Source organism: Diceros bicornis, unplaced genomic scaffold, assembly GCF_020826845.1.
Source record: "Diceros bicornis minor isolate mBicDic1 unplaced genomic scaffold, mDicBic1.mat.cur scaffold_92_ctg1, whole genome shotgun sequence".
Taxonomy (NCBI): domain Eukaryota; kingdom Metazoa; phylum Chordata; class Mammalia; order Perissodactyla; family Rhinocerotidae; genus Diceros; species Diceros bicornis.
The window spans coordinates 293,545-314,927 of NW_026691812.1; the positions used below are offsets into that span (position 1 = coordinate 293,545).

General features: G+C 40.7%; 1 long non-coding RNA gene across 2 annotated transcripts in view; it reads right to left on the reverse strand.

The window, feature by feature from the left end:
* Window positions 1-11,112, reverse strand: part of LOC131403836 (uncharacterized) — a 39,773-nt gene extending 28,661 nt beyond the window's left edge. For both annotated transcript variants that reach the window (XR_009219558.1, XR_009219557.1), the window contains exons 1-2: window positions 10,987-11,112; window positions 10,492-10,691 (exon numbers count right to left, since the gene is read on the reverse strand). This is a non-coding gene — a long non-coding RNA (uncharacterized LOC131403836). The remainder of the gene's footprint in view (window positions 1-10,491; window positions 10,692-10,986) is intronic.
* Window positions 11,113-21,383: the final 10,271 nt, after the last annotated feature.

Consider the following 21,383-nt stretch of genomic DNA (forward strand, 5'->3'; position numbering starts at 1 on the left):
GTTTTGCTCTTCTACCTTTATCTAAAATGTATGAAGAATTACTTGGGGCAGAATATTGATAGGTCTATTTTCTAAATTGATTATTTTGTAATGCTAAGGCTTAAAAAGTAATTAAGGTTGACAAGGGGCTGGTGGAAAAGGATATATTTGTTTGTAAGCTCTTTTCTTCAAGCTTCCCTATTCTTTTCATTTTAGAAAATATCATGATAAATATTTTCCTGCACACTTAATTTTTTGTTATTTAAATGTTGTCACTATTAACATATAAAATATTTTATTTCAAATTTCATTAATTATGAATGAATATTAATTTGAAGAGGGGCTTAACTGAAATTCACCTTTATGTTTTCAATGAAAATTTTGCTAAGAAAATTAATAGTAAGTGAAATTTCAATGGCATATCTACCTAATTAGGCAAAATAATTATTTTCAGCCTAAAAGTTTAGAAACACTCTAAACTTAATATAGTATAATTGCTATTTATGAAATAAGTATATAAATTAGATTTCAGGTACTTCAATAATTTAATTAAAATTATTTTTATCTATTCATTAAAGTAGGACTGTAATGTTGAGTAGCTCAGTTAATGTAAACAACTGGATAATAAAGCCATACACTTAAAATTATACTATATTTATAATTAGATATATAATAATGGACACTTTTCATTAGATAAGATAGTTTTTTTACAATTAATAAAAACTTGATGAAGTTTTACAGTACCAGTTTTTCAAAAGACAGTAAAGGACAAGGAAGATTTGGAAACACATCAGTTTATTCTTTCGTTAACTCCTTACAGTTAAAAAGATTACATTAGAAGTTACTTCTACATGCTGAAGTATAATATTGGCAAAATATTTTAAAGTATCCTTAGAGATTACAGTATTGCTCATGTAAGTAATTGCTGGAAGTGTGGGTACTTTGATTATTTTTAATAGAAAACACTGCACAGTATAAACATAGTATCAATGCTGCAGTAGTACAAAAACAGTATAATAGTACAAAATAGTATTAATTCATCTTGCGGCATTGATTGAGTCACTAAGCATCTCTGAGTCTCAATTTTCTAATCCAAAATGTGAAGAATTTGGACTGAATGATCTGTAGGGTTACTTGTAATTCTAAAGTAATCTATATCTATAATATTACTATCACATAGCCTCAAAGAACATCAGTGTCATGTAATTTTTAAGGGTGTATTTATTTAAAACAGCAAGACTTCTGGGATATGAGTTTATTCATAAGGTTAGTTTATTAGATCAAAACATTTCATTTTGAGGAGATTGCTGAGATTGCATGATTGTTACTATTCAAGGAAAAGCTACTTTATTCCCTGGCAGAGGGAATGATATGCTATCTGGAAGTTTCATTCTGTTGCTGGCACTCACATTTTAGGGACACCTGGAGAAAGCAAAGTGGCTTTTTCATATTGGTTGTAGTTGGTACTGATGGTACCAAAGGATGTAATCAGTTATTTGGAGTGAGATGTTCAATACTTTCCTTCCTGCATGCAACATTTAAAAAACCTTGCTTGGAAGAGAAGTTTATTTTTCATACAGGAGCTGGTGATCCTTTTGAAATGGAATTATCTTCTTGTTGTCATGGCAACATAGGATTCCATGTTCCTGCTTTCTACAATGTGTATTTCTCTGAGTCTGATTGTAAGTGTTTTATTCATTGGTGGCAGTGTGTGGTACTGGCATCAAGAAAACAGATCAGTCAGATGACATCTATAGTGCCTATCAACTTTGTTTTTTGGTTTTTTATTGAAGCATAGTTGACATACATTATTATGTTAGTCTCGGATGTACAACACAGTGATTCGACATTTATATACATTATGAAATGATCACCACAGTAAGTCTAGTAACCATCTGTCACCATAGAAAATTTTACAATATTATTGACTATATTCCCTATGCTGTATATTTATATCCCCGTGACTTATTTATTTTATAGCTAGAAGTTTGCACCTCTTAATCCCCTTCACCTATTTTGCCCAATCCCCCACTTCCCTCCCCTCTGGTAACCACCAGTTCTCTGTATCTATGAGTCTGTTTCTGTTTTGTTTTGTTTGTTCATTTGTTTTGTTTTTTAGATTCCACATATGAGTGAAATCATACAGTATTTGTCTTCCTCTGTCTAACTTATTTCACCTAGCATAATACCTCTAGGTCTATCCATATTGTTGCAAATGGCACGATTTCATTCTTTTTTATGGCTGAGTGATATTCCTTGTGTGTGTGTGTGTGTATATATATATATATATATATATATATATATCCCCCCCAACTTCTTTATGGTATATAGAAGTGTCCGTCTATCGATGGACACTTAGGTTGCTTCCATATCTTGGCTATTGTAAATAATGTTTCAATTAACATAGGATACATATATCTTTTCAAATTAGTGTTTGTGTTTTCTTCAGATGAATATCCAGAAGTGCAATTGCTGGATCATATGGTACTACTATTTTTAATTTTGGGGGGAATCTCCATACTGGTTTTTTTTTTTTTTATTTTGTGAGGAAGATTAGCCCTGAGGTAACATCCCTTGCCAATCCTCCTCTTTTTGCTGGGGAAGATTGGCCCTGGGCTAACATCCATGCCCATCTTTCCTTTACTTCACACGGGATGCCTGCCACTGCATGGCTTGGTAAGTGGTGCATTGGTGTGCGCCTGGCAAGATACTGAATGACTCCAGGTGAATAGCTTCATATATATGCATATGAATTTAATATGCATACAAATCTCCTGGGAATATTGTTACAATGAAAATTTTGATTCCATAAATCTGGGACACACAGGGGAACTTTTAGATGACGGAATCATTCTGACAGTACTGTGGCGGAGAATAAATGATTCTATGCATTTGTCAAAGCCCACAAAACTGTGTAGCACAGAGTGTATGTAATACGTGCAAGTTTAAAAAAAAATCAACCCATGTGACTGAGTATCCCAGGATGGAATGCAAACTGTGACAAATGAATCTAACATTATTATAAATTTATGATATCACCATACTGAAGGGGGTTGGGGGGCAGAAGCTAACTTGAGTAACTTTGGAAAACGGGTGTTTTGACTAGAAACTGTAAGGCTAAATATAATAGGAACTGTACACTGTATGTAAACACTGTATTCTAGTTGGTAAATTTGTTTCTTCTGTGAGAATAGCCTAGAAATTCTGCAACTGCTTTACCCATATGCTGAGGGTGAAGAGTATGGATGGTAGGTAGAGGATGGTGGGAACCAGGTTTCTCTGTTGGAGATAGAAATTATAAAGGAGCAAGAAAGGAAGGTTAGGATGAATCCTGTAGTTCAGGATTATAGCTGGAGACATCAGTACAAACTCAAGTTTACCTTAATATGTATACAGATGGACAGACACAGAAAGAACTACAGATATGCCGATATATGTGGTTTACTATATATACATATGTTACTAGCTCTGTCTGCTTTGTCTGCTGAGAGGGCCTAGAAGTAGTGACACCTGAGTAGGAATGAGCATACCCCGCACCCAAATCTGCTTTCTAATACCCTTTTCTCCAATAAAAGGGACCAGAGCTCTTTGGAGAAATGAGTGACTCGAGGGCAAAAGAATGGGAATGTGTCAAAAGGACACAGAAGCCAACTCGACAGAAAGCTCACAATGGGCAAGGCTAGAACAATTTGAGCAACAAAATAAATTCATTGGATTATAGCCCAAAGTATAAAATACATATACATAAGTCCATGCTTATATAAATGAATGAGTGACTAAACGGGGGAGAAATGACTTCTCTACAGAAGAATTCCATTATAATATATGTAGACACTCCCTCCCAGCAGGAGATGAACTTAATTTCCACTCCCTCCACCCCCTTGAGAGTGAGCCAGACACAGTCACTTGCTTCCAAAGAATACAGCACGGAAAGGGAAAAACAAACAGTAACTTTACAGCGGAGAAACCTGGCAAATACTACCTTGGCCAAGTGATGGACGTTATCATCAACAGTAATGTCACGTGGATATTATGCTCCCCATACGATGTGACTGGAAGAACACTTCATCTCTGTGATATTCGTGCTAAAAACTGATAACCCTAGTTGATCCTAACAAAAATATCAGACTAATCCAAACTGGGGGACATTCTACAGGACACCTAGCCAGTACTTCTGATGACTGTTAAGGAAATCAAACAAAGGCTAAGAAACTCTCACAGAACAGAGGACACTGGAGAGAGCTGACAATTAAACATAACATGGTACCCTGGGTTGAATCCTGGAATAGAAAGAGAGCATTAATGGAAAAGTCAATGAAATCCAAGTGAAGTTTGAAATTTATTTATTTTTTGGTGAGAAAGATTAGCCCTGAGCTAACATCTGCTGCCAATCCTCCTCTTTTTGCTGAGGAAGACTGGCCCTGGGCTAACATCTGTGCCCATCTTCCTCCATTTTCTGTGGGACACTTGCCACAGCACGGCTTGATAAGTGGTGCATACGTCTGCGCCCAGGATCCGAACCTGCGAACCCTGGGCCGCGGAAGGACAGCATGTGAACTTAACCACTACACCACCAGGCTGGCCCCAATAGCTTTTTTTTTATTTTATTTTTTTTAATGGTTATAAATCTGGTTTCTCCTTCTAGAGAATGGGACTCATAGTACTGTGAACATCACAGGAGTTTTGTGAGGATGAACTGTGATACATTCACATAATGCACCATGCCTGGCTCAGTCAGAGTTAAGAGCTCAATGATTATTGGTTGCATTATTGTTTCTAGAGCAATGAAATGTACCCAGCCTCTTGATGGCAGGGCCTATGACACTGTTCTTTGGGAGTTCCCAGAAAATAAAAACGATGTATAACAACATCAGTAACAAAAAAAGCGGCAAGGTGCTGAATGAACCGCTTCATATATATGCGTATGAATTTCATATGAATACGAATTACTGGAGAATCTTGTTAAAATGAAGATTCTGATTCAGAAGGTCTGGGGTAGGGGCCAAGGTTTTACATTTTGAACAAGCTCCCAAGTGACGCCAATGCTGCTGGTCCAAGGACCGAAATTTGGGCTGCAACTTTTCTATTTCTGCATGTTTTTAAATTTTCCTTAAAAAAATACAAAAAAGTTTTCTCCATCTATTCTTTATCTCTTCATCACAAAAAATACTCTTATTTTTAAACCCAACTATATCATATGTAACCCACCAGTCGTCAAGATCTTAAATAAGCAACTATTTCAACAGTACAGTCTTCCCCGCTTATATGCAGTTTTGCCTTCCACAGTTTCAGTTACCTGCAGTCAACTGTGGTCTGAAAATATTAAACAGAAAATTCCCAACTTCGTAAGTTTTAAATTTCGTGCTGTTCTGAGTAGCATGATGAAATCTCGCTCCATCCCACCTGGGACGTGAATCATCCCTTTGTCCAGCGTATCCACGCTGCATAAGCTACCTGCCCATTAGTCACTTAGTAGCTATCTCAGTTATCAGATTGACTATCGCAGTATCACAGTGCTTGTGTTCTAACAACCATGGACATCATCTGCTTATGACATCCAACCATCAACATCATCATGGCTCAATGATCCTCCTCATGTATTGTCAGAAGGTCAATATTAACCTAGCGCTACATCACAATGCCTAGATCATTCACCTCACTTCATCTCAACATGTAGGCATTGTATCATCTCACATCCTCACAAGAGGAAGGGTGAGTACAGTACAATAAGGTATCTTGAGAGAGAGAGAGACCACATTCACAGAACTATTTTTACAGTATATGGTTATAATGGTTCTATTTTATTATTGTTGTTGTTAATCTCTTACTGTGCCTAATTTATAAATTAGACTTTATCACAGGTATGAATGCATAGGAAAGAATATAGTATATACAGGGTTCTGTATTATCCGCAGTTTCAGGCATCCACTTGGGGTCTTGTAACACATCCCCCGTGGATGAGGGGAGGCTACTGTATAAAAAAGGGGTAACTACACATTAATGTTTGCCCCCACATTATCTCATACCTATGTAGATAAAAGTAATGTCTTGCAAAGTCAAGTCATATACAATTCTCTTAGCCTTATCAGTTAAAAAAGCCTAAATACTTTACAGTAACCTAGATTAACCACAATCCTAGGAAATTATGTGAAAATTTTAATTAGGTAAATTCTGCTTGGAAACAGAGTATCCTATTATTAAGGCTCCTGCTTAACGATTTATTGAGTTTTCAAAGGATAAGAAGCGATCTTAGATGATCTTAGATTTAGTAGCATATACAGGATATTTGAGAGAAAAAACAGGAAAAGATGAAGAAAGCACATACTGAACTGAGAAATAGGGAATAACAAAAATGAGATGTAAAAGAGTCATACTTTCCTGCAATTAATGACATCACAGAAAATTTTAAAAACCAGTTTCCTTAACTCAATGATTTCTAGCCATTCTGGCTTTGTGATTTCACACTTTCCCATCCTCCTTAAAATGTTTCTTAACACAAACTTTGGAAATTTAAAAAATGACATTTTTTTTAAAACTCTGAGATAACTGCAAAATAAGCTCAGCAAACACCATTTTAACTGGTATTGACTTTAAAAACTGTTCAAATTTATTTAGTGAAAGAAACTAACTGATTTTGATGGCAAGAAATCTTTCTGGTATGTGTATACATAAATACAATGTTTCCAAACACAGTATACCATAGTAGAATTCAACAGGACACTAACAGATCCATGGTGCAAACCGTGCCCTGTGTTCAAATTAACTCTGAATCGGTTTTCCTTAAATGTCACAGGTCATTGAGGCTCTAGGGCTTCTCAAAGCCTCTAAAAAGCCTTTAAAACTCTGAATTTCTAAAAAGGAGGTTTTCATTGAGAACATTTCCAGTGATCATAGTCCCTATTCACTGCCTACCCAGAACACTTTACAAGTTGAGATCCAAAGATTCTTGAACCATAAAATGATAATTAAAATATTTTCTATAAGCCAAGGCAATTGAAGTGTTACAGTCCACAAAGCTCCATTGCCAGCTAGAGATTAATTCTAAATGGTTGAGACCATTACAGCACATCACTAACAACCTTCCTCACCCTGTAAGAATTTTTCAAGAGCATAATAGATAGAGACTAATTAAAGTCATTCAAATAAATTCTCAAATTTACATGGACAAACATATTATTAAAAATTTAATCTACAGGCAAGCAGAGAAATTCTTCTGAGTATTAAGCATGTATCAATCATCCAAAAATGAGCAAAATATGATAATATATTTCTGGTCTTTACCCATAAATCTAGTCCTGGAGTAAATCATCATTCAAGATAATTTTAAAATAAAAAATATCTACCCAGGATTTGAAAAATTTGGTTGCAAATAACAACACATCCACACAGTGAGGAACTGATGCTCTGAAATCTTCCCATAGTATCTTCAGAAAGCTTAACTTCAGTTACATAATAAACTTTGTGCTGAGTTGAAACTGACGTACAGGTGCATCCTGACCCAGATTTCTTAATAAAAAAGTTTCAAAACTGTCCGTTATAGCACAGCCCAAGACACATTTTCCTATGTATTCTTCTTCCCTTCAGTCAATGGTTATAGAGAGCTTTCTACATGGAAAGAATCAAAAAACCATTTTTTTTAGTAGAAAGCTAATTATACCAACCAAAAATGCTAAATGACTTCTTAAGTCTATTTCATTTCATAAGCTTCATTTTCATAAAGGAAAAAAGAAACGCTACAGCAAAAATACATTTAAAAATTCTAGCCAATAAAAATCAAATTTTACTTTAAAAACTATTTACAGTGTATATTAATTTTAAAAGGAGAGCATATTTCTCTTCTCATCACTCTATATTAACATTCATAGTTACTGAAACTTTTGTTGTTTGCAAGAAAATCCCTATGTCTGCAAAGTTCACCTCCTCACTCTTTTAACTAACTAGGCACAATCTCCCTTCTCTGTACTGCCCTGTTATAAAAGCTTTGGGGAGGGGGTCTCAGGGTTAGTAACAATGACAGTAGAGCAAAGGAAAAGGATAGCATAACAGCAGTAAGGAAGAAAATGAAAGCAAAATAGAAGCAGGTCTTCCTCCTCCTGATAAACAAACACCAAGGCAGTTGAAAGAATTAGATAACTCGACAATCATACTTCTCAGAAGCACATACCTTGTATGGTAGAAATGATGACTCAGAATAATTACAGAATATGCTTTGCAATTATTTTAAATGAGTATGCATTATAAAAGACTCCTGTAAGTAAATTTGCTTTCACAGGGTTTAACTTTTTTCAACTATACCATCTAATTTGACTTACTACTCACCTTTGCTTTAGATATGGCAGTAAAATATATAAAAGATTACTCGAAGAGGTAAGCGGTCAGAACATAACAGCACGCGATCTCTCCGCATACTCAACAAGAGGATTTACTCTCAAGAGGCTTACTTCCTGTTTTCCAGGTAGTTTTGTTCCTGTGTCTCCTCTAGGTATTTCTACCTATCAACCATTTCACTGTTCACTAATGAATAAGACAATGCGGGACAGTGTGACTCTCCTATTCACTTACTATAGTCAATATACCTGTAGAGATCTGAATCAAACCTGAGATTCAAAAGTCTTCTAATTTACCTCTCAACTCTGGTGATTCATAAAGTTTTAGATAACAGAGTTTGACTAGAATCACCAGAAACTCTGTTATCTAAAATTTTATTACACATTGTAAAAGTGATAGGATGAAACTTCAAAATCATTTAGTTCAACTCAATTACTTTACAGTTGAGAAATCATTCAGAGAACTAGTTAGATGGTGTCAACTCAGGTTTTGTAACTCCAGACCAACACGTGTTCTGCTAAATCATGCTGCTTTCTGTAACTACTCCTTCTTCTCTATGATGTTCTTGTTACCCAAACAGTGCACCTGTGAAAGCTGATAAACTCAAGTATTCCTAGAATGACCAGAAAATCCCAAGTCTCAGGTCAAATACATATACCACTGCTTCATTTTCTACCCCAACATTTTTTCTGAAACCCTCCTAACTGCCAAAACTTTCCTGTTTCTTGTCCATCACATTTCTCTATCACTATAATTAATGTTTTAGTTATCTAGTACCCTATGTTACATAAAACATAATGCTAATCATAATAAGCAAATATTGAGTGCTCATTATATCAGGAACTATATTAAGACCTTGAGATGTAGCATCTCACTTAATCCTCAACTTCAAATAAGATAAATAATACCGTAATCCCCATTTCAAAACTGCAAAAATCAAAGCCTCAGAGGTTAATTTTTTCTCTTTCTCTCTCTCTTTTTTTTTTTTTTGCTGAGGAAGATTGGCCCTGAGCTAAGATGTGTTGCCAATCTTCCTCTTTGGCTTGAGGAAGATTCACCCTGAGCTAACATCTGTGCCAGTCTTCCTCTATTTTGTATGTGGGTCACCGCCACAGCATGGCCACCAATGAGTGATGTAGGTCGGTGCCCAGGAACTGAACCCGGGCCACTGAAGCAGAGCACACCAAACTTAACCACTAGGCCATGGGGCTGGCCCCAGAGGTTAAATAGTTTGTCCTAATTCACAGAGCTAACCAGAAGTAGAACCGGGATAAGTAACCAGGCAGTCTCACTCCAATGTCCATATTCCTGATCTCTACATACAATAAGTATATATAACTACATGGACTTTATTATTAATATGCAGATAACTCAAAATTTGGGGGCTACAGAAGAATTTAAAGAGTCTTTGTATTTGAAGAGGCTTCTTTCACATTAAAATAGCTTAATATGGCTTATTCCCATAAACTATATCTTCCTTAAAAAGACATGGCCCAAGTAAGAACTCTTAACTCACTCATATATAATTAAAACTCAAATTAAAGAAAATAGGAGGAAAAAAGAGTTGCAACAATACTTTAACAAATATCCAGATCAGCATTGTCCAAAAGAACTTTTTGTAGTGATAGTAATGTTTTCTATCTGCACCGTCCATCATGGTAGCCACTAGCCACATGGGACTATTCAGCATTTGAAATGTGTCTAGTGTGATTGAATAACTGAATTTTGAATACTGTGTAATTTTAATTAATTTACATTTAAACAGCCACATGTGGCTAGTGGCTACTATATTGGACAGCACAGGTAGAAGATAAAATGCCAGAAAAAGATGAGGAAAGAAATTCTTATTGCCTTTATTTAGAGAGTGCACTAACAGTCAAATCAATTTAAATCTCTTTTCCTACTTGTTCTAGCTTCAGTTATTAACCCAAACAATATATACCTCCAAGGAGATTTAAGTAACCCAAACTTCTATACTTAAATTCTTCTTTGTGTATCTCAAAGGAAAAAAATAATTAAAACCTGTATTATCAACAAAGCTCTTTATATTAGAAACTTTTTACTGTTTGGATACCTAAGAGGAAGAATTTGAACCTGAAAACTGCCATCTACTAAGAAAACTAAAAAGAGTCACACAAGTTTTCCATTCTCTTCATAATAAATACTTGATAATAAAGTGCTTACCTTGATTCTCCACTACTGTTTCTAACACTTTCTTCATCACTGTGTCCATTCATTGTAAATATCAAGAAGTTTTAAAATAAAACATAAATCTTCCCAGTTTAAAAGATGAATATAAATACTGACTCCTCCTCGAATACCAAAAATTCACAGACGAATTTTCTTCAACATTCACAGGTTTCCTGGGACCCTTTTTGATTCACCTAAAGAAAACATATTAAGAAAATAAGAAAACTTCCTGTAGAGAAAAAGATAAGTCTATTTAGAACTTATACAAATCTACCTAGGCCAATCAGAAATACCTAGGCTTCCATTAACTACATTCCTGACTACTTACTAGAATTTACAGCACACCAGTGCTTATTTTTGACAGAAGAAATCAGAATATCTGCTGAGTAATAAAACTTTTAGACTAACTGCAGCTGTGTAGATACATATATACACATTATGGATAACTAGCTAACTAAAGAAAAACGGTAATATATAACATATACATACATTCCAAGAATAGAAAACGGAGTCTTATTAGATACTTTGTCAAACCAAGTAAGGGGGGAAAAGGTTACCTTTAATCAAACACTAATTCATATCACCAAGAACTTCATACACTTGAATGAGGCAAAGTTTTGAAAATACTCACATAAGAACAGAAGAATAAAAGTATCATACAATCTTCGCAAAAACTGTACAGATCAAAATAAACGTGTACTTTCACAGGTGAGCCGACAGTGGAATGATAAAATTTAAATAATATTTATCCAGGTTGCACTTGCGGAGATTCCATTAAAAAAAAAAAAAGGTAATGGAATATACACTATGATTTTTTAAGTAACGGGTTTGGGGCAGAAATCACGGACCAAGACACAGCATTCCCACCTTTCAAGATTTCAGCACAACACTGGAGAGTCACCTACAAGCCATCCACGAATAAACAAAGGAGATCTCTGGCAGGGGAGGGAGAGGAAGAAGCGGGGGAAGGAGACGTCAGATCCTTCCCCAGCCAGAAAGGACCGAGACAGCCGACTGAGAGCAGAGCTGTCCTCCGACCTCAGCAAAGAGAATTCAGTCCTACGATGATTTCCATTCCAAAAAAAAAGAGGAGGAAAACAGGCTGTTGCCAACTTCATCACAGCAAACTCTACATCTAGATCGAGATTTTAATTCTCCAGAGACTAAGGTCCAGTAGACTCTTTGCAAGAACTGGTTATCCAAAAAGTAACTCTTCCACGCAACATTTATTCCTCATGTTAAAGATTAATTCCAACCCCTCAAAGAGCTTTACTGTTCAACAAGTCTTAAAAATCTAGGGACTCTAACAAACCGCCTCTTTCCCGAAAGTCTCTCTGCGTTGAGAAAGTTCACTCCTCTGTTGTTTTCCTTTCCACCTTCCTTTCGCTCCTCAAAACGGCTTTCTCTGGACATTCTAACTTCCTTTTCCCCCTCATCTGCCTTCCCCGAGTCAGTCCTCTTTCTGAGGCCCTGCTCACAGCCCTGAGTGCTGCAGCTCCAGGCGCACGCAGCTCTCTCCAGCCTTTCCCGCGTCTCAACAATGAAGTCAAACCTCCCCAACCCTCCTCCCCTGTGCCCGGTCCTTCAACAGCTGCTCTGCTCCTGCTGAGTTTCCCAAGCGGGGCTCGAAAGGAGGCTGGAAGCCTTCCTCCTCCCGCCTCCGTCCATCGCAGCTTCGCTCCAGTCAGTCTCCCGGCCGGACGCACACTCCCACCCCCGTCCCTCCCAGGGCCTCCCTCCCGGTCCCCGAGTCTCTCTTCCCGCCTCACACTTCCCGCCGCCCCGCTCCGCGCCCTCCCGGGCTCGCCTGGGCCGCCGCCCCTCCCCCTCGCCGCCGCCCCCCACGTGCCGGGAGGCCGGGTCGCGGCGGGGGCGACGCGCCGGCCAAGCGCTCGCCGCTCGTGCCCCGCGGCTCTGCCCTCGCGGCCCCGCCGCGCCCACGCCGAGGAGGCCCGGGCTCCGCCGCCCGCCGGCGCTAGGACGCGCTCCGCGGAGCCCCCCGCGCGCCACTCACGCGCCCCCCGCGCGCCCAGCCCGGCCGCCGCCGCCGCCGCCGCCGCCCTCGCAGAGCCGCCCCGGCCTTCGTCCGGCGCCCCCGCCCCCGCCCGGCCTCCCCGCCACATCCTGACCCGCCCGCCGCCCCCTTTCTTACCGGCGGCCGTGCAGGCTTCGCGGGGGCGGAGGGAGCCCACTCAGGTCTCCGCCGCCGGGTGAGTCCTCGGGCTCCGGGCGTCTCGGGGGAAGCAGGAGTCCGGGAGGGGGAGGGGGAGGGGAAGCCCCGGCCCGCGGCTCCCACGCGCGACCCCCTGAGAGCGGATCCAACAATCCATTGCACCAACGGCGAGGGCAACAAGAGCGAGAAGGAACGAGCCGTCGAGCCCTCGTCGTCGCCGCAGCCACGTGCGCGCTCCCGCTCCCGCCGCTTATCGGCTCCCGGCAGCCGCCATAATGCCGAGAGCAAGCGCAGCCGCCGCCGCCGCCGCCGCCGCCCTCGCAGAGCCGCCCCGGCCTTCGCCCGGCTCCCCCGCCCCCGCCCGGCCTCCCCGCCACATCCTGACCCGCCCGCCGCCCCCTTTCTTACCGGCGGCCGTGCAGGCTTCGCGGGGGCGGAGGGAGCCCACTCAGGTCTCCGCCGCCGGGTGAGTCCTCGGGCTCCGGGTCTCGGGGGAAGCAGGAGTCCGTGAGGGGGAGGGGGAAGCCCCGGCCCGCGGCTCCCACGCGCGATCCCTGCGGAGCGGATCCGACAATCCATTGCACCAACGGCGAGGGCAACAAGAGCGAGAAGGAACGAGCCGTCGAGCCGTCGTCGTCGCCGCAGCCACGCGCGCGCTCCCGCTCCCGCCGCTTATGGGCTCCCGGCAGCCGCCATAACGCCCAGAGAGCAAGCGCAGCCGTCTCCGTCGTAGCCGCCGCCGCCTCCCGCGCGATGTAAGCTCCCTGCTCGCTCCCCTTCCCCACTGGGCGCGAGGAGGGATTTGTTGATGCAATTGGATTCAAGGTCAGGAGGAGGAGGGAAGCTGTGCATACAATGGAATGGGATGGAGCTGATTGATGACATCCATTTGAAAGGTAATATGTTTGGAGATGAGTAGGTGTGGAGATCATTGGTGTAGGACTTACTGAGTTTCTGATGCCTTTGAGTCATCCAAGAGGCTTTTGGATAGAAGTCTAGAGCTGAGAAGTAAGATCTAGACTGAAAACTAACTGTTAAGTATGTAGGGAGAAATTAAAGTCTTGAGTATACATGAAATAGACTTAGCAGACAACCTAGGAGTGTGCAATGAAGAATTTAAATTAATTTTTGGCTAGGTAGAGGAAGATGAGCTGGCTAAGGAGTTGCAGATATCGGATGGGTGTTGTGCAATGGAAGACAAAGGCATAAATGATTCAAGGAAGGAGTGGTGAGTAGTGTCCAATGCTGTTGAGAAGTCACGTGAACTAAGGCCTGAATAATATCCATTAGATTTAGTAACATAAGGGTCATTTACCTTAGCAAGAACTATTTTGTTGGAATAATAGGACCAGAAGCCAGATTGGAGTGGGATGTGATAAATGAAGAAATGGAATCAGTGAGTCTAAATTTCTCTCTCAGACAGTTTGACTTTGACTTGAGAGTGAATATGAATTGTTCTGTTTTTTTGGGGGGGGGGGCTTGTGGATTTTTGTTTGTTTAGGTGACAGATTTCAGGTGTTTCAAAGACAATGGGAAATATCCCTTTGAAAGAGAGGTTGAATATATTAGAGTTAGCTGTAAGAATTAACACATATACCTTTTTTTTCCCCAATCGGGAACTGAACACTAGATATCACTGTTTATAATTATGGGCTATAGACACTTAATTGGTGTAGCTTGAGAATTTCTGTGAGTCTTTTACTCCCCAGATACATGCCTCATGCTCTACTAATGTTTGAAAAGTCTTGGTAGAAATCTATTTGAAAGCATATATTCCTGGGAAGAGTAATATGTTAAGAAGGCAGTTCTCAGCTGTGCCGAAGTTTAGAATTACCTAAGGAGCTTTAAAATAAAAATGCTCAAGGGGCCGGCCTGGTGGTGTAATGGTTAAGTTCGCGCAGTCTGCCTTGGTGGCCTGGGGTTCGCAGGTTCAGGTCCTGGCTGCGGACCTATGCACTGCTCATCAAGTCATGCTGTGGTGGCAAACCATGTACAAAAATAGGGGAAGATGGGCGCAGCTGTTAGCTCAGGGCTAATCTTCCTTAGCAAAAAGAGGAAGATTGGCAGCAGATGTTAGCTCAGAGCTAATCTTCTTCACCAAAAAAAAGAAAAAGAAAAATGCTCAAGACTTACCTTAAGAGATTTCATTCCATTGTTCTAAGGTGGGGCCTTGGCATATGCGTTCTTTCAAAGCTCCCCTTTTAAAAAGATGATTCTAATGTGCCATTAGTATTGAAAAACTATGGACATCATTGTATTAACACTGCATTGACTCATGACATTTGGTTTAGATGAAGTGTGGAGAGGCCAGAATATTTATTTAGAAAATAGTGGTTATTAACAGGGCAGTGGTGGGTGGAGATTTTGCACCTCAGGGGATATTTGGCAAGAATCGGGAAACATTTGTGGTTGTCACAATGAATTGGGTGGGGGCTGCTACTGACATGTATTGGGCAGAGGCCAGGGATACTGCTAAAGATCCTACAATGCACTGGACAGCCCCCCACAACAGAGAATTATCTGGCCCAAAATGACAATAATGCCATTGTTGAGAAACCCGGCTATAAAGGATGGCAAACTAGGTAGTATCTTTTAGTGAAATCTCAGTGGGTGGGGGTTGTGGTTTGGTAAGGGTGCTAATGAATGAGGAGGATCTATTCTATGTAACAACTTAGCCTAAAACTAAGCCTTGCTTGTAACCAGCAACAAAAGAGCCTCAAATAAAGATGGAGCTTGCTGACAGAAGAAACAGCTTTCATAGCTGAAAAGTGTTTGCCTCTGGGAAACAGGGACCAGAGATGGAGAGAAGAGAGATGGAGAGAAGAGAGACAAGGCACAGGACTTTTTAACTGTTAGCCTTTCAAAACTATTTGATTTCTTAATGAACTTTAATTATTTAGACTTTTTCAAAACGAACCTAATGGAGATTAGAATTTTAAATTGAGTCCATTTTAAAAAATTATTTCTTTAATTACTGTTTTAATACAAGCAACTTAAAAATTAAAACATGTGGTGTTCTAGATGTAAAGAATGGTAATAGAGGAGTGGGATACATAGATAGATTTAAAAGGAAAGGCAGGTTCTTAAAGGACAAGACGTTTGAAGTTAAGTTTTTGTTGTTTTAAGTGACTAATGGCTAGTATCTTTAAATGTAGGTACTATGAAAGTATTCAACAACCAAAAAAGTACTGGATGCTTGTTTTTTAAGATAGGTTTCTTAAAATAAAATAGACCTTTTATACATAAGGTTATCATAGCCCATTTCCGAGTGATAAGAATATCATTTTTTTCTTTTTCTTAGATTAATATTGATAGTACGCTTTCTCTGAATAATATTATGGCCCTGTGTTCCACTTGTAAAATATTTCCCTGTTTCAATGTGAAGCAAATTTATTACTCCCGAATAGATTTTCACAGTCCTCTTATGTTCACTCTGCATAAAATTCCAGATAAATGTTTGATACTTTGCTCTTCTTACTACAAATTTCATTTGGCATCTTTTCTCATCCAGATTTCAAATGTCATCTGACATATATTTTAGTAGAGTGCTTCAGTATCTTCCACAACCACTTAATTTTTATACAGGATAAATAGTTGGAGACACATTGAGTACTTTTCTCACTATACAAAAATGCCCATGTGAGGGAAAGTGGTGGCTGAAACCCAGCTTGTGTCCACTCGCTGTGTAGTCTGCTAGGAAGAAAGGGCACATATTGTAATTCACACAAAGTTTCTATATGTATTAGTGGTGACCAAGGTTGGAGAGGAAAATAACAACAACAATAGGGGAAGGTCGTAGAATATGTGATCAATTTCAACTAAGATTTTTGGAGCACCCACTGAGTGTTAGGCACTGAGATCACAGAAATGAGGAAATCAATGGGCCTACAATGAGCACGGTGACCATAGGCCTGTTTACACAGAACTACCCCAGTTTGTATGTGTTTTCCCATTGTCCCATCTGGTTAGTGTCCCCTTTCATTCTCAAATGTGTACCAGTTTGGACAGCAAATTATGTAGTCACCCTAAAAAGAAGGAAAAATTCATTCTAGTCTGAGTGGCAAGGTCATGGGTAAGTGAAAGAGCATGATCTCCTCTGGTTCGGCATGACAGGAGGGTTGGTGGGGGAAATGGCACGAGGTAGATATATGACTGAAAAGATAGGGAGTCTGAGGTGGTGAAGGGCCTTATACACCACTTTTAAGGAGTTTTTATTTGTCTTGAAGGCAGTGGGGACTGATGGTGGTTTGGGAGCAGGGAAATGATAAGATCAGATCTGTTTAACGTTGACAAGAACAAAAGAGCAAAAGTACATTTCTCTACCATCGCCGCCCCCCCGCCCCAGTAGACACATACAAACACACAGGGCTGGGGAGAAGGAGAGGAGAATCTTGTCCTTTCTGAGTGTAAACACTTACAACTGAGCTCCATTTAATCTTAAATCCACTATAACTCCTTAGAATGAAGGACCGACCCTCCCCATTCCATCTCTAAAACACACTGCTGTCGTTGGTATGCGGAATCTCTAACAGCTTACAGCTGGCAAGCTACTCTAGCGCAACATACATTTTTGCTCCTGTGAGTTGAATTGTATATTTTAAGAGATGATGTGTTTGTTCTTAAGCCTGTTAATTCTAGTTGTACTTGTTATTGCAATTATGTAATTGAAAAAAATTATGTAAATTGATGAACTAAGAAGGTAAACAGTTTTTTCTGTGAAAATTTTGTGGAATGCTTTTGAAAAACTGAAAGATAACTAGCTAAAAATATTCAGATAAATGAGGTGTGGATGAGACAACTGTAAAAAAAAAAAAAAAAAAAAGAAAGAAAAAAACAAAGAAAGAAAGAAGGAGAGCCAGCCCTGATGGTCTAGTGGTTAAAGTTCAGTGCGCTCCCCTTCGACAGCCTGGGTTCAGTTCCCCGGGGGGGAATCAGACCACTTGTCTGTCAGTAGCCACGCTGTGGTGGTGGCTTACACAGAAAAACTAGAAGGACTTACCACTACAGTATACAACTATGTACTGGGGCTTTGGGAGAGGGGGAAAAAAAAAGAGGATTGGCGACAGATGTTAGCTCAGGATGAATCTTTCCCAGCAAAAAAAAAAAAAGAAAGAAAAGAAAGAAAGAAAATAGCATAAACATCCAGAAGGTTCTGTGCTCAGTTTGCTTTACCCCAAATTGTGAGACTGAAGCCATAGTAATATGCTCTACTAAAGAGACAGGTTGAGTCTGACACCTGCAATCAGGGCTATTACTTGGTTGGGCTTGCAGTAGTCTAGGGTCATTCTCCAGAATTCATCCAGTTTTTGCAGGGGGCAGAGAGGTGAATTAAATGGAGATATGATAGGGACCATGTATTAGGGTTCTCCAGAGAAACAGAACCAATAGGGTATATATAAAAAGAAATTTATTACAAGGAACTGGCTCCTGCAGTTATAGAGACTGAGAAGTCCAAAGATCTATGGTCAGTAAGCTGGAGACCCAGGAGAGCCTATGGTATAGTTTCAGTCCCAGTCTAAAGACTTGAGAACCAGGAGAGCTGATGGTATAAGTTCCGGTCCACGTCAGAGTCCAAAGGCAGAAGACTGACGTCCCCGCTTGAAGACAAGAGGAGAAAGCAAATTCTCCCTTACTCAGCCTTTTTGTTCTATTCAGGCCTTCAACAGAGTGGATGAGGCCCACCCACCTTGGGGAGGACAGTCTGCTCAGTCTACCAATTCAAATATTAATCTCATCCAGAAACTCTCTCACAGACACACCCAAAGTGTTTAACCAAATGTCCAGGCACCCTGTGGCCCAGTCAAGTTGACACAGAAAATTAACCATCACAGACCTCCACCCAGGCATTCTTGTGATCCTTAAGAGTGGCGCTAATCTCTGCCATGCACACCCAAAATATGATACATTGTTTTTGGTTTATTTTGTCTGAAGCAGGCTGGGTATCAATTTCCAAGACTTCTACTTGGCCTTCCCCACTGTAACAGCTCTTACTTCAGGAGCTAAAACCCAAAGTGGGGATTACTCCAACTGCCAAATATGTTACTCACAGTTGTAACCTTCAGGGACTGAGGAAATGACCACTAGGTGTTTCCATGGACCCAGTGTACCTACTCTGAGCCAGGATTTGGCCATTTATTGCCTGGCTTCTGTATGTTCCTACTCTTAATGAGGAGACCAAGATGATAATCTGGGTCTCTAAGTATCAATGTCAACTCAGATCCTGTGTCTAATTTTTCCTGAAATGTCTAGATATTCCCCCTTTCTCAGTGTGCAGTCACCTGAGAAAATGGTGTAGGTCCCTTTGAGGAAGGACTAGAAGAATTATTACAGTATATACTTGCCATAGAGTTGTGGGGTCCTTTCCTCCAGGACTTGGCCACCTTTATAGTCAGTAGGTTCTGGGTCTGAAAATTGACTCAGATCTGGAAACTGGACAAGAGATCGTGACACTTTTTATTGTAGTGACCACCCTCATCCACTCTTGCTTTCTTTGATTACGTATATTAGGTAGTACCTTTATTCCCTGCCCATTTATTTTTCCCCTAGGAGCACTGGGTTCTATAAAACATCTCCACAACTCTTTCTAGGTCAAGCTCCCTTGGCTATCACTCTGATTTTGCCAGTCATTCTGATAGTTGTGACTACTCTGACTTCTGGCATTAAGTTCTGCCTCCTGGATCTACTATGCTTCTGGGCCCCATCATTCCCATTGCTATTAATAAGCCAAGCTCTGTGATAGCATCTCCTACTGTGAGCCCTGGCCCTCAGAGGTGAACTGTCACTGAACTTCGTGCTGAGGGTGGTGTCTCTTTTACCAGGATGTCTCTCTTACTGAGGGCCTTGGTGAATGATGTATCCTCTGGCCCCTCCCATAATCTTCCCTAAGGGCTTCTGGCCTCACATAATATATGCACTCCAGCCTGCCCACTCCCCTTGAGGTTTTTAATCCCGCCCTCCACTGACTGCCATGGCAATTTAAGCATTTCAAGATCTCTCAGCACAGGCTATTACTTTCTCCAGACTTCTAGGAACCATCCTAACGGGGAGTTTGCGCCTGGGGCCTGCCATGGTGTTACATCCCATATCTCAAGAGTGCCTCCAAGTCAATAAGCTCACCATTATCCAATCTTATATGCTAGGTCTCTTGACTAGGCACCCTCAAAATCCAGTCCTAAAAACTTCCCTTTTTCCTGCCAATATATGTTGACTCATTCTGGCAGCTTCTTTGGGGTATAGATCAGGCCTAGCACATTCCCATGTAGATTATGCTGTGACTTAACCCTAGTTATTGGCGTGACTGCCATGAGAGGAGGTGGGATAAGTTTCTGAGAGGGCTCTCTGTTGCTTTATTCAGAAGCACTCGCTGCAGTGGCTTTCTGTGTGGGAGGAGTGTTAGCTTTTAGTAAGAAAGGTGGGCAACCTTTGTAGGCTCTCAGTGTTCAGAGGGGTCTCAGGAGCCAGAATCTTTGCGGGCATCCATCCAGCTGTCCCCATCCCATGCGTCGGTGTCCCAAGTTTTCCAACAAGTTACCTATCTTTGGCTTCAATTTTTTTTTTTTTTTTGTGAGGGAGATCGGCCCTGAGCTAACATCCGTGCTAATCCTCGTTTTTGCTGGGGAAGACCAGCTCTGAGCTAACATCTATTGCCAATCCTCCTCCTTTTTTTCCCTTCCTCAAAGCCCCAGTAGATAGTTGTATGTCATAGTTGCACATCCTTCTAGTTGCTGTATGTGGGACGCGGCCTCAGCATGGCCGGAGAAGCGGTGCATCGGTGCGCGCCCTGGATCCGAACCCGGGCCGCCCGTAGCGGAGCACGCACACTTAACCACTAAGCCACCAGGCCGGCCTGGCTGCAATTGTTTTTGAAGCTTCTTGATAATGAAGTTCTGAGTCTGGTAGTCAAGCTTTTTCAGTTTCCCAGGGCAGGAGTGAAGGGCGTCTATGGCAGCTGCTCAGCAAGCCGTCTGGCCTGCTTTAGTAGCTTCACAGCTAGTGAAGTAGAGAGTTTCCACTTGTTTGTTAACTGCTCTCAGGTTTAACCGTCTAACCTAATGGCCAGCCAATCATAGCTTGTATCCATTGTTCATACACGTACACACACTTTTGAACTGCCTGTATTTTGCCCCACATAGGGCATTCCTCTGCATCAGAATAATCTCCCAAGTCACAATTGGTGAAAGTTTTAGTAACCGGGCCCCCACATTCTACCAGGGACTATCCATGCCCCAAATGCCACACGTGATGAGGTTCATTGACAGTGGGACAGTTCTGATCTAGTTCTCCAAACCCTATCTCACTTCCTGCTTTCTCAGCATATTCCATTTTCCTCATTGTCTAAATTTGTCTCTGGTCAGGAACCAAGAATTATTCCAACAGTACCTGGTTTTTCTGGCAAAAGTAAGGAATGTTCACGTTATAATTTGAAAACTCTGACTTCTACTACATGAAAATCAAATTGAACAGAAACCTGGCACATAGTAGGCGTTCAATAAATAGTTGTCCCTTGTGACTATGATAAAAAACACTGAATTATATACTTTAAAAGAGTGAAGTTTATGGTAAGTGAGTTATATCTCAATTAAAAAAAAGTTGTTGAATGAATGAAATAGTTGTATTTTGAGTGTAGAAGTATGGGAATTCATGTTGCAATTTTAAAATGCTGTTTTCTGATGCTCAGAATAAAACAACAACAACAACCAAAGATATAGAATAA